The sequence below is a fragment of the Oryctolagus cuniculus genome, chromosome 17 (assembly GCF_051225735.1).
Source record: "Oryctolagus cuniculus isolate XC-2025 breed Fujian yellow rabbit chromosome 17, ASM5122573v1, whole genome shotgun sequence".
Lineage (NCBI taxonomy): Eukaryota > Metazoa > Chordata > Mammalia > Lagomorpha > Leporidae > Oryctolagus > Oryctolagus cuniculus.
The window spans coordinates 25,424,457-25,435,449 of NC_142883.1; positions in this window are offsets into that span (position 1 = coordinate 25,424,457).

Sequence of the window (10,993 nt, forward strand, 5' to 3'; positions counted from 1 at the left end):
AGCCCTAAAGCCTTGGGTCAGAGGGGCTGGGCACCTGGCTGGTGCCACAGGAACAAGTTTATGGCCGAGGAGAGAGAATGAGAACGTTGTGAAATAGTTGGTGGACTGAGAGACCTCGAGGGAAGCCCAGGGCCAACTCGTTCAGGAAGCCCTGTCTGGAAACTTTCTCCTCATCCCGAGATTTTTGATGAGCAGAGCGAGAGAACCTTGGAAGCCATCTGGGCCTCTGTTAGGCCAGCAGAGTGGAAGGGAGTCGCTCCGGGTACGCACGAGTGAGCAGAGGGGCTCGGCTTAGAGTGCACGTGAACATGAAAGTTGCAAGAATAGTGCAAAGAATGCGCGTGTAGTCTTTCTCAAATTCACCTGTTGTTAGCAGTTGGCTCCATTTGCTTTATCAAGTGTTATGTTTTCCCCTCCTCCCTTTTCTCCCCTTCCGCTCTGTGGAGGGGATTGTGCGTTTTCTAAAAAGGACATCCTTTTGCTTGAGATGGCGTAATCAACCCTGGGCGTTCCAATTTTGCCAGTCGATCCGATAATGAACTTTCTGGCACTCCCACATTAGATACAGCCTAACGTGAAGTGCTGTATTTATTTCTCAGGTCTCTTCTGTGTCTTTTATTCTGAAGCATTTCTTGAGTCTTCCTTTGTCTTTTATTACATTAAAAGGAAGTAGGATGTTTCTCATTTGAGGTTTGTCTGATGTTTCCCTGTGATTGGATTCAGGTTTTGTGTTCTTAGCTGGGATTCAACACAAATGGTGTGTGGACATTTAGTCTGAACAAAACCAGACCCACTTCCGGGCTCCGCTGGCACTGGATTCTTTCACCTTCTTTCCCTGCATGTCTCTCCTCTATATCTGTCCTAATTGTCCCCATTCGACAGAATCTAATGCCAGAGATATCCATGGCCACTTTCTTTGGGTGGTAAGAGTTCTCCCTAACCAACCACAGGCGTCTCACTCACGGTCACTCACCTACTCAGACGCAGTCTGTCTTGAACATAGGTCTTTTAAGTCCAACCCCTGTATTCCTGCTACACTGTGTCCTGGGCAGCAAAGGCAACAGGAAAATCCAGGAGGTTTGAATCTGAGCTAGTTGCAGGTGGAGAGGGGAGGAGGATAGAGGGTATAGAAAATGAGGAAGGTTTGGGAGAATAGTCTAACTGGGCTGAGGCAAAGACAAGGGAGAGAGCAGTCTTGGGTCATCAGCTTTAGGAGTGAGTCCGAGTCATTGCTACGCAGGGTGTGTTCCCCTGCAGCCTCTCTCCCAAGGCAGGTGTGCGGGTTGGGATGAGAACAGGGCTATCTTGCAGCGCCTCCTGAGCGCCCGGTGGCTTCTGGAACACATAATCTTAATAAGCCCCATTTCCATAGCTCCATTTTGGAAATGGAGATTCAGAGAAGTCAAATGACTTGCTTGTACTCACAGCTGATGACTGGCGGCATGCCTGACAGCCTAGCCTGTACTTTTTAAGCTGTGGGAGGAGAAGGAATGACCTGTGTTTTCAGAAGGTTGACTCTACTCCCTACATCAATGCCAAAGTGGTAGGGGTGGTAAATTAAAAAAAAAAAAATATATATATATATATATATGTATGTATAGAAGGGCTGTCAGATCCGAGACAGTGCGACAGATACTGGGGATGTGACGATGAAGAAGACAGCGGGGGACCCTGCTCTCAGGGGTTTATACCTGGCACGGGGAATGTGGTATGCAGACCAAACACTCGAGTAAAGAAAAAAATTAAATGGAACTTCGCTCATTTCACGAAGGGAGTAAGCAAACAGTCAGAGAATGAAATTCAGTGGGAGAGATTTTGGCTGCCAGTTAACAGGAAAGTGAACCGCGCTGGCTTGAACGGTGAGGAAATGCATAGAATAAGGGTCCCGGGGAGGGCTCACTCAGCGGCTCACTGAGCTCGGCGCGGGGGCCCGGGCTTCCCATCTCAGCTCTGCCACCTTCAGCGGTTGGCGTTTGTCCCCCAAGGTCACGAGAAGGCTGTGGAAGTTCCTGTGTTCCTGGCTTGCTCCTCGGGAGCCGGTCAGGGAGGAAGGCAGGCTCTCTGGACTCGCGGTTTTGGAGGCTCACAGGCCAAGGCCGGGAGGCCCCTCCCTCGGGTCAGTTTCCGGAGAAGACTCTGCTGGCAGGGTCCCGAGGTGGCAGAGAGCACCACAGGGCGGGAGGGCATGTGTGTCTGTCCGTGTCCCTGCTTTCAGAGCCGCCATGATTTGCTCGTGGGGGCCCACCCTAAAGACCCAACCCTATCTGATCATTTCCTGAAGCCCGCCCAACTCCCCTCCACCCAGAACAAACCCAGAATTCGTGGAAGCTCCCACCCTCAGGACCATGAACATCAGACTTGGGGAATCAAGCCACTAACACTTGGGCCTTTGGGGGTCACTAATAGCCTGATAGTAACCAAGGGCGGGACAGCGGGAACAGGGGCATGTCACGTTCTTGGATCCCTTTATCGAAATGAGGTTTTCCAGAAGTGCTTGCCAGACATCTCCTGCTATGGTTTGAGCAGATGTGGCTCTGGACCCCAAAGTGACAAGTTAATGGTCTGAAGAGCATGGAGACTGAATCCAGTTGGGGTGCTTAGAGCGGGGGCCCAGTCTGAGGTCCCGGGCCCGTGGGAAGGCAGTTCTCCCAAGAGGGCTGCTACAGAAGCTGGAGCTTAGGCTCACCCAGCCTCCTGGGTCACCGCACAGTCTGTCCCGCACATGTGCTCCGCCACTGCCCTCTCCAGACACCACATCAGTGAGCCACCTGATCTTGGACCTGACCCTCCCCCCTGCCCCAAACTGGGGGCTGCCTCAGCCTGTTCTCTTTATAAAGTTATTTGCCTTGGGTATTTCATTGCAGTAACCAAGAAGTCAGCCTTTGCAGTGTTACTGGGCAGACTTGTGTCACCTGCCCGTTTCTGTGCCAGCCCCTGGCAAAGGAAAGGCATGACTGTGTCAGGACTCAGCAAATCAAGAGGCCACTGCGGGGCTGGGGAGGGGCCTGAGATGGCTGCCTAAATGCCCTCGCAAATCAAAATAGAGGTTCTTGTTAGCAAGGGAGAGAGGAGTGGGCGGGAGAACGGATGTTGGACTTGTAGCCAGCAGTGTCTGCCACAGAGTTCATTTTATTTTTTTTTTAAGATTTATTTATTTCACTTGAGAGGCAGAGTTACAAAGAGGGAGAAGGAGAGAGAGAAAGAGAGAGAGAGAGAGAGAAGGTCTTCCATCAGCTAATTCACTCCCCAAATGACTGCGACAACCGGAGCTGGGCCAGTCCGAAGCCAGGAGCCAGGAACTTCTTCCAGGTCTTCCACGTGGCTGCAGGGGCCATCTTCTACTGCTTTCCAGGGAGCTGGATTGGAAGTGGTGCTGCTGGGACTCGAACCGGCACTCATATGGGATACCCGTGCAAGGCGGCAGCTTAACCTGCCGTGCCACAGCATTGGCCCCACTCAAGTTTATTTTGGACAAGCTGGTCTGTGAGGAGACAGTAGCTAAGGCAAGATCTAAAGAGGTGAGACGTGGAGAGTGTGGGATGGCATGAGACAGGGCATTTGAGCAAGGGAATGGCACATGCACAAGGCAAAGCAGGCTGGACAGCTTTGGATAGGGAAGTGACGAGCCCTTCCTACAGCCATACTGCTCTCTCCTCACTGTTTACCACGCACTCCGAAGGGAGGAGTAGGCAGAGCTACGGCCCCCAGCAGCCCCAGTGCAGAGCCACATGCAGACAAAAGGGGCCAAGTGGCTGCAGCACAGGTGACGGTACACACTGTGGCAAAGGAGCCAGTGCCTCATGGGTGACACAGAGAGGACCCCGGCAGGCTAGCAGAGTGTCACATGACAGCTTTCCCGGTGACAGGGAAGGGAGGGGCAATGGCTTTACAGCAGCTTCTCCTAAGGAGCCTTACAAAGCTCCTAGCAGAGACCCAGCCTCCACGGAGCTCCCGTGTAGTGCCGTGTTCTACGTGGGGCCCTGCAAGGCCGCCCAGACCTCGTGGGGAAGTCACTTCCCCACAGTGCAAAGTCCCTGAGGCAGGTCAGAGCTGGAGCCGCTGAAGGGGCCGGAGGACCACGAGGTGGCCAGGCGCAGGGCAGGAGCGCGCCAGGGGTTGTAGCCCCCGCCGTCGCTTCCTTTTCTCCGTGCCGTGGGAAGTCCCTGAGAGTTTGGAAGCAGGAAAACAAATTGTTCCTCTGTGCAGAAACCTGCCAGCCCAGGGGAAAAGTCTGCAGGTGCTGACCCTGGAACTCCCCAGGGAAGAACCCAGGCAGATCGCCCTGCATGGTGCTTTTAAGATTTTTTTTAAAGGTTTATTTATTTATTTGAAAGGCAGAGTGACGCATGCACATACACACACAGAGACACACGCACACGCATGCACAGAGAGAGAGAGAGAGATCTCCCATCTGTTGGTTCACTTCCCAAATGCCCACAATAGCTGGGGCTGGGCCAGGCTGGAGGCAAAGGCCAGGAACTCCATCTGGGTCTCCCACGTGAGTGGCAGGGGCCCAAGTACTGGGGCCACCTTCTGCTGCCTTCCCAGGTGCATCAGCAGGAAGCTGGATCGGAAGTGGAGCGTTCAGGTCTTAAACCAGCACTTCCATATGGGATGCTGGCATCCTGAGGGGTGGCTTAACCCACTGCACCACAGTGCTGGCCCCTGTTTTCTTCTTAAAATTGATTAAATACCTCAAAGAACTTTTAAAATGCAGATTACAGAATTCAAAATTAAAATGACAAATTTAAAAATATTTATTTACTCTTTTAAAAATAAGAAACTCATTATGTGCTATTTTTTTTTTTTGAAAAATACTGATAGTTTCCTAGACAAAAATCATTTAGTGAGAAGAGTGGCATTATTTTACATTTTTGCAAATCTCAGATTCTACTTTACTTTTTTCTTTTTAGGCCACTGATGAGGCAGGCGTTGTGTGCAGAGGGTCGAGCCTCCACTTGGGATGCTTGCATCCTCGTCAGAGTTCCTGGTTGGAGTCCCAGCAGCTCCACTTTGGATCCAGCTTTCTGCTGACGCATCAAAGAGGTAGCAGAGGGTGGTCCAAGCACTAGGGTCCCTGCTGCCCACGTCAGAGACCTGGGTGGAGTTTCTGGCTCCTGACTGTTGTGGCCATTTGGGGAGTGAATCAGTGTATGGAAAATGTGTGTGTGTGTGTGAGAGAGAGAGAGAGAGAGAGAGAGATTTTCCTCCTTTCAAATAAATGTTTTAAAAAAGAATATTGATGAATTGCCCAAATGACTATATCCTTACCCCCCTTCTTTTTTTTTTTTTTTTTTTTTTTGAGAGATAAAGAGAGAGAGAGAGACAGAGAGAGAAAGATAAAGACAGAGAGACGTGCCATTCACTGGTTCACTCCTCAGATGCCCAGGAGCCAGGAACTCTCGCAGGTCTCCCACGTGGTTGGCAGGGACTTGCGGCCTCCCACTGTGCGCGTCGGCAGGACGCTGGGGTCGGGACTGGGACCCAGGTACTCCAGTGTGGGACGCGGGCATCTCAGTCGCTGTATCAGACGTCTGCCCCCTCGGATTCCGCATGCAGCTGAGTCACGTGGCCTCTGGAAAGACTCTACGAGGGAAGGGGAGGGAAAGGGGTGAACCACGGCTCAGCATTGCCCTGAAAATACTTTTGACCCTCAGTGCCCCGAGAGGGTTTCCGGGTCCCCGTCACCTGGCCCCCTCTGGAGAGCTGCCCGAGGGTGAAGCCCAGCTCTGGACAGCACGCGCACGCTCACAGAAGCTTCCAGGCCCCTCTTCGTTACGCGTTTTAGTCGGGATGCTGGTGACAGTGCACGCCGAGGAGCCCGCAAGACCCCAAAATCCAGTGGACTGAAGAAGACAGAAGAGAATTGTCCTAACTCCATAAGGCATCCGTAGGATCAGGTTCCTTCCCTGTCCTGGGTTCACGTACAGTATTAATTAGCTAATTACAGAGGGCAAAGGCCACGAGGATCAGGCAGTAAAAGAAGACCCATGTTCGTCTGTGGGATAAACACAGCAGACTTTGAGTGAACAGGAGATTTTTCTTCTTTTGTCTAATGTTTATGCTTTTCGGATTATAAAAAATAGATTAAAAACCACCTAACTTTCAGAAATAATCACGGTTAGAATCTTCCCCTTTTTTTGATACCTATTTTTAAAAATATTTATTTTTTATTTATTTGAAAGGCAGAGTTACAGAGCAGAGGCAGAGAGAGAGAGAGAGAGAGAGAGAGAGGTCTTCCATCTGCTGGTTCACTCCCCAGATGGCTGCAACGGCCCGAATTGCGCCGACCCGAAGCCAGGAGCCAGGAGCTTCCTCCGGGTCTCCCACACAGGTGCAGGGGCCCAAGCACTTGGGCCATCTTCTACTGCTTCCACAGGCCTAGCAGAGAGCTGGATCAGAAGTGGAGCAGCTGGGGCTAGAACCAGTGCCCATATGGGATGCCGGCACTGCAGGTGGCGGCTATACCCGCTAACCTGCTGTGCCACAGCACCCGCCCCTTTCCTTTGGACAGGAATCGGGCTGAGTATGCCCTGCCTTTCTTCATGCTGCATTCTCCCCCGGGGTTTCCTGTCAAGAAAGCTGCGCTGGGGAAGGAGGCAGTGTACACTGAGTGTCAGCGGTACCTCTGGGAAGGGGAGGAGAGAGATGAGGCAGGGGCTGGAGGATGAGCTGGGAAATGGGGGAGGGCACCCCACCCGTGGGAGACCCTAGATCCTGTTTGTAGACTTTTTTTTAAAGATTTGTTTATTTATTTGAAAGTCAGAGTCACACACAGAGAGGAGGAGGAGGAGGAGGAGGAGAGAGAGAGAGAGAGAGAGAGAGAAAGAGAGAGAAGTCTTCCATCCTCTGGTTCACTCCTCAATTGACTGCAACAGCTGGAGCTGCGCCGATCCAAAGCCAGGAGCCAGGAGCCTCTTCTGGGTCTCCCTTGAAGGGTGCAGGTGCCCAAGGACTTGGGCCATCTTCCACTGCTTTCCCAGGCCATAGCAGAGAGCTGGATCGGAAGTGGGGCAGCTGGGACTCGAACTGGCGCTCATGTGAGATGCCAGCACTGCAGGTGGCAGCTTTACCTGCTATGCCACAGTGCTGGCCCCCTGTTTGTAGACTTTTAAAGTTTATTTACTTATTTATTTTCATTTTATTTGAAAGGCAAAGAGAAAGAGGGAGAGAGAGAGAGAGAGAGAGAGAGAGAGAGAGAGAGAGAATCTTCCATCTGTTGGCTCACTCTCCAAATGGCCAAAATACCTGGATCCAGGGCTGGGCCAGGGCGACACCAGGAGCCTAGAATTCTATCCAAGTCTTTGTGTGGGTGGCAGGGACCCAAGAACCTGAGCCATCACCCGCTGCCCGGAGCCTGGGCATCAACAGGAAGCTGGATGAGAAGCAGAACAGCCAAGACTTGAACTTAATTGATGGAGCTTATCTGGTGGGCAGAACGCAGACCCAGGAGAGAGAGGGGGACATGGAGGGAGAAGAGCCTTCCAGAAGGCAAGGGTGTCGGCTTCAGAGCCCGAATGGGGGCATCGGCGTCGTGGGCGGAGAGGGCGCAGGTGCAGGATGCAGCTTAGGGCTGGGTGGGGGGCGATGGCAGCTGCTTCCCTCTGCTGGGTCTGTGCCAAGGTCAGCAGCCAAGTGGGGGCAGAAGAGGAGGAATGGGAGGTTCCAGGGAAGATGGGAAAGCATGGGATGCCGTGGGGACAAGACCACCAGAGAAACATGGCAGGATTGTTGGGTGGAAGGGAGGTTTGTGGGTGCAAATGCCATGGTTCCCTATCATGATGGCCACTCCGCAGGCCAGGCATGGAGACTGTGTACGGTGGACTTGGTCCAGGTAGGGGTTTCTCCAGGTGGGCTGTGATGAGAGGAGAAGGGGCTGGGTCCATGGATCGCCAGGGATGAGCCTTAGCATCCAGGCTGGGGAAGACGGGACAGCCAGGGAGGGCTGATGGGTGGTCAGAAAGGCGTCCCTGACGGGGAGACGTCAAGGGGCTGGAGGGGGTGCAGCCGCAGACACGGGGACCCCAGCAAGAGCGCTGGGAGGGCGGCGGCCGTCAGGAAGCAGGTGCTTGTGGTTGGCGCTTTCAGAGGGGGCTGAGCTTCCGGTGAGGCATCCAGGAGATGGCTCAAAGGACAGGTGGGGAGGAGGAAGCGAGGTTCACACAGGGCCTGGGGTCCGTCTGGAGAGGAGGAGGAGAACGACCAGGCAGTGGAGGACCCTCAGCTCCCATCCGGAGCCCCAGTTGCCACGGTGACAAGTGTCGGGGCAGGGTGGAGACCCGGGGTGTTTGCCACTCACAAGCCAGCATCCACAGAGGCGCCAGTGTGCGGTGCAGCAGACCATCGGGGCTCTGACTTCCGGCAGTGACGGGGGTGAGGGTGGGGTGGAAGGGGGTGAGGCACACAAGATGGGGTGGGGGGGTCTCTGGGGTGAGGGTGGGCCCGATGCCTCCCTGCCTGGGTGGCCTGCCTTCCCCCCACCATGGCTGGCGAAGACCTCACCTGTCTCCTCTCACCCCTCTGTCTTACTGCAGTGAAATCTGCAGGTGCCTTGCCTCCTGCTCCCAGGTCACCCCGTCAGCAGCACCAGGTCACCTTTGTCCCACGCACCCCCACTCTCCAGGGGCCGGACCCTGTAGTCCGGGGCGCTTAGGCAGTGCTGTGCATAAAGCAGGTGCTCCCAGGTGAGTATCTGATTAAATGGAATGAACCCTGGAGGGAGCGGGGAAGGGAACAGGCTACAGGAGTCCAGGCTCTGCTGGCCTAGCAGAGCGATGGCGCTCACACTTGCCGTCAGCATTGAGATGCTCCTGACACCTCTCTGGAGAGGCATGTTTTGTTACAAATATTTGTTATTTACCTTATTTGAAGGCAGGGAGAGATTTTCCCATCAGCTCATCCACTCCCAAAGGCCCACAACAACCAGGCCTGGGCCAGGCCAAAGCTGGGAGCCTGGAGCTCAGCCCAGGTCTCCGTGTGGGTGGCAGGGACTCAAGTATTTGGGCCATCACCTGCTGCCTCTCAGGGTGCACGTTAGCAAGAAGCTGGATCTGCACGTGGGGCCAGGACTGGAACCTTGGCTTTTGGATATGGGATGCAAGTGTCTCTACCACTGTGCCCAGCGCCCACCGCCTGGCTCGGTGTTGTCCCCCTTTTCTATCCACTCACTGCACACGTGATTCTCCAGTGCCCACTGTGCAATGGACATGGTGTCCCGCCCTGGGAACGCCAGCAGGGTGGGAGTGCTCAGCCTCCACCCCCTACCCCCCTCAGTGCACTCTCTGTCCTGCTCCCTGAGCAGGGAGAGCAGACCCTGTGGCTCGCACCATCCTGGCTTCCTTGCCATCCGCTACCCGGTGGGTTAGGCCCACGGAGGCCCTGGCAGGAGGTACCGGGAGGGAATCCATCCTCTCTTTGGGCTGTGATTCTAGCAGTGGCAAAACGGTGGCTTCTATAGAGCCACCCCTCCTCCATGGTCCTCGCAGTCAGGGGACGATGGTCATTCGCAGAGTGGGTGGGCGGTGACTCTGTCCTCAGCATCCCAGGGTCTCGAGTTTGGGGGCTCGTCCCGGGCAGTGGCTTGGGTAGGCCAGCCATTTGTGTGTTGACACCTTCCTTCCTTCCTTCCACACGACTGCCCAGCTGGTTGGTGCCAAGGCTCAGAGGGAAGCGACACAGGTGTGGCTTCTGGGATCCCCTTGGCTTTCAAAGTCTGTGGCCTGGCGTGTGGAGCGGAGAATTTGTTGGGAGGGAAAGAGGAGGATGGACGCAGCATCAGGCTCAGTCCGTGAGTTCGTCCTCTGCAGGTGGCCGAGCCTGGGATCGATCACAGGCAAATCGGCCTCATAGGCACCACCGCCGTACCTAGGGCACCTAGGGGAGCACGCTGAGCTTCGGTGTCGGGACACCCACGTCACATCCCAGCTGTTGCTCCTGCCGGTTCTGGGAGCCCGAGCCACACACTTGGCCTCCGTACCCTTCCCTTGCAAAACGGGGGAGACAGAGGCCATCTCTCACGTTCCAGAGGGGTCCCAAGAGCACCCCCGAGCCTGTGCCCACGCTGGCTGCCACCACTGCCACATCCAAGCCGCTCCCAGGGCGGGCGCCTCCTCACACGGGATTCTGTCCTGGCTCCCTCAGAAATGCAGCCACAGCCAGCAGTGAGGGGACCTTTCCCCATTGGGCACCCCCCACTCCCGGCTCTTGACATGAAAAAGAGAGGAGGAAGCAGGAAAATCGCACCACCTCCCCTCCCCCAGGATTGCCTTCAGGAAACAGAGGGGCTCTGGGTGGGGTGAGGGAGCCCCTGGGCTGGCTTTCAAGTCCCCTCTGCCTTCCAAGTCGGGGGTGGGGTGGCATGGGAGGGAGGAGGCAGGAAAGGAGACGACGGGTCAGGAGGTGGCACCAAGAGGGGTGCGGGCTGGATGGAGACCCAGCAGACAGCCGCATGCCGTTCAGAGAGATGCTCCCCACCTCCTCTGAGGCTGGAGGGAGCCAGCGCCACCCCTGTGGTCGTCTTCCAGCTCCCAGGACGGGCTTCAGGTACTGTGTGTCCACCCCCAGGAGACAGACGTGCAGTTCTCACCTCCACAGTTGCTAGGGTGGATTTGACTGTCGGGATGTGGATGGACGCCAGCTGCCCTGAGGTCAGCCCTGGAGGAGGAGAACATCGGAGGTCTGATCTCAGCGTTGGTGACAATGATCGTCCTCCCTGGCCAGGGGGAATGTCTTCCCCGGGGTTGGGGGGTGGGGGTGGGGACACACAGCTGGAAGACTGGGCAGGAGGAACTGAGGCACCGTGCTCCAGGGACCAAGAGCAATGCTCCATGTGACCGCTAGGGGGAGCCGGTGTCCCGAGTGGACCGCAGGGTGGTGCTCTCTCCAGGGACAGAGAACATTCAGAAGGTGGCAAGGCAGGGTAAGCAGTCAGAGGTCAGAGGTCAGACGGCTCCAGGCCTCCCCGGAAACGCTTTGACCTCCTTCTCTGCCACAC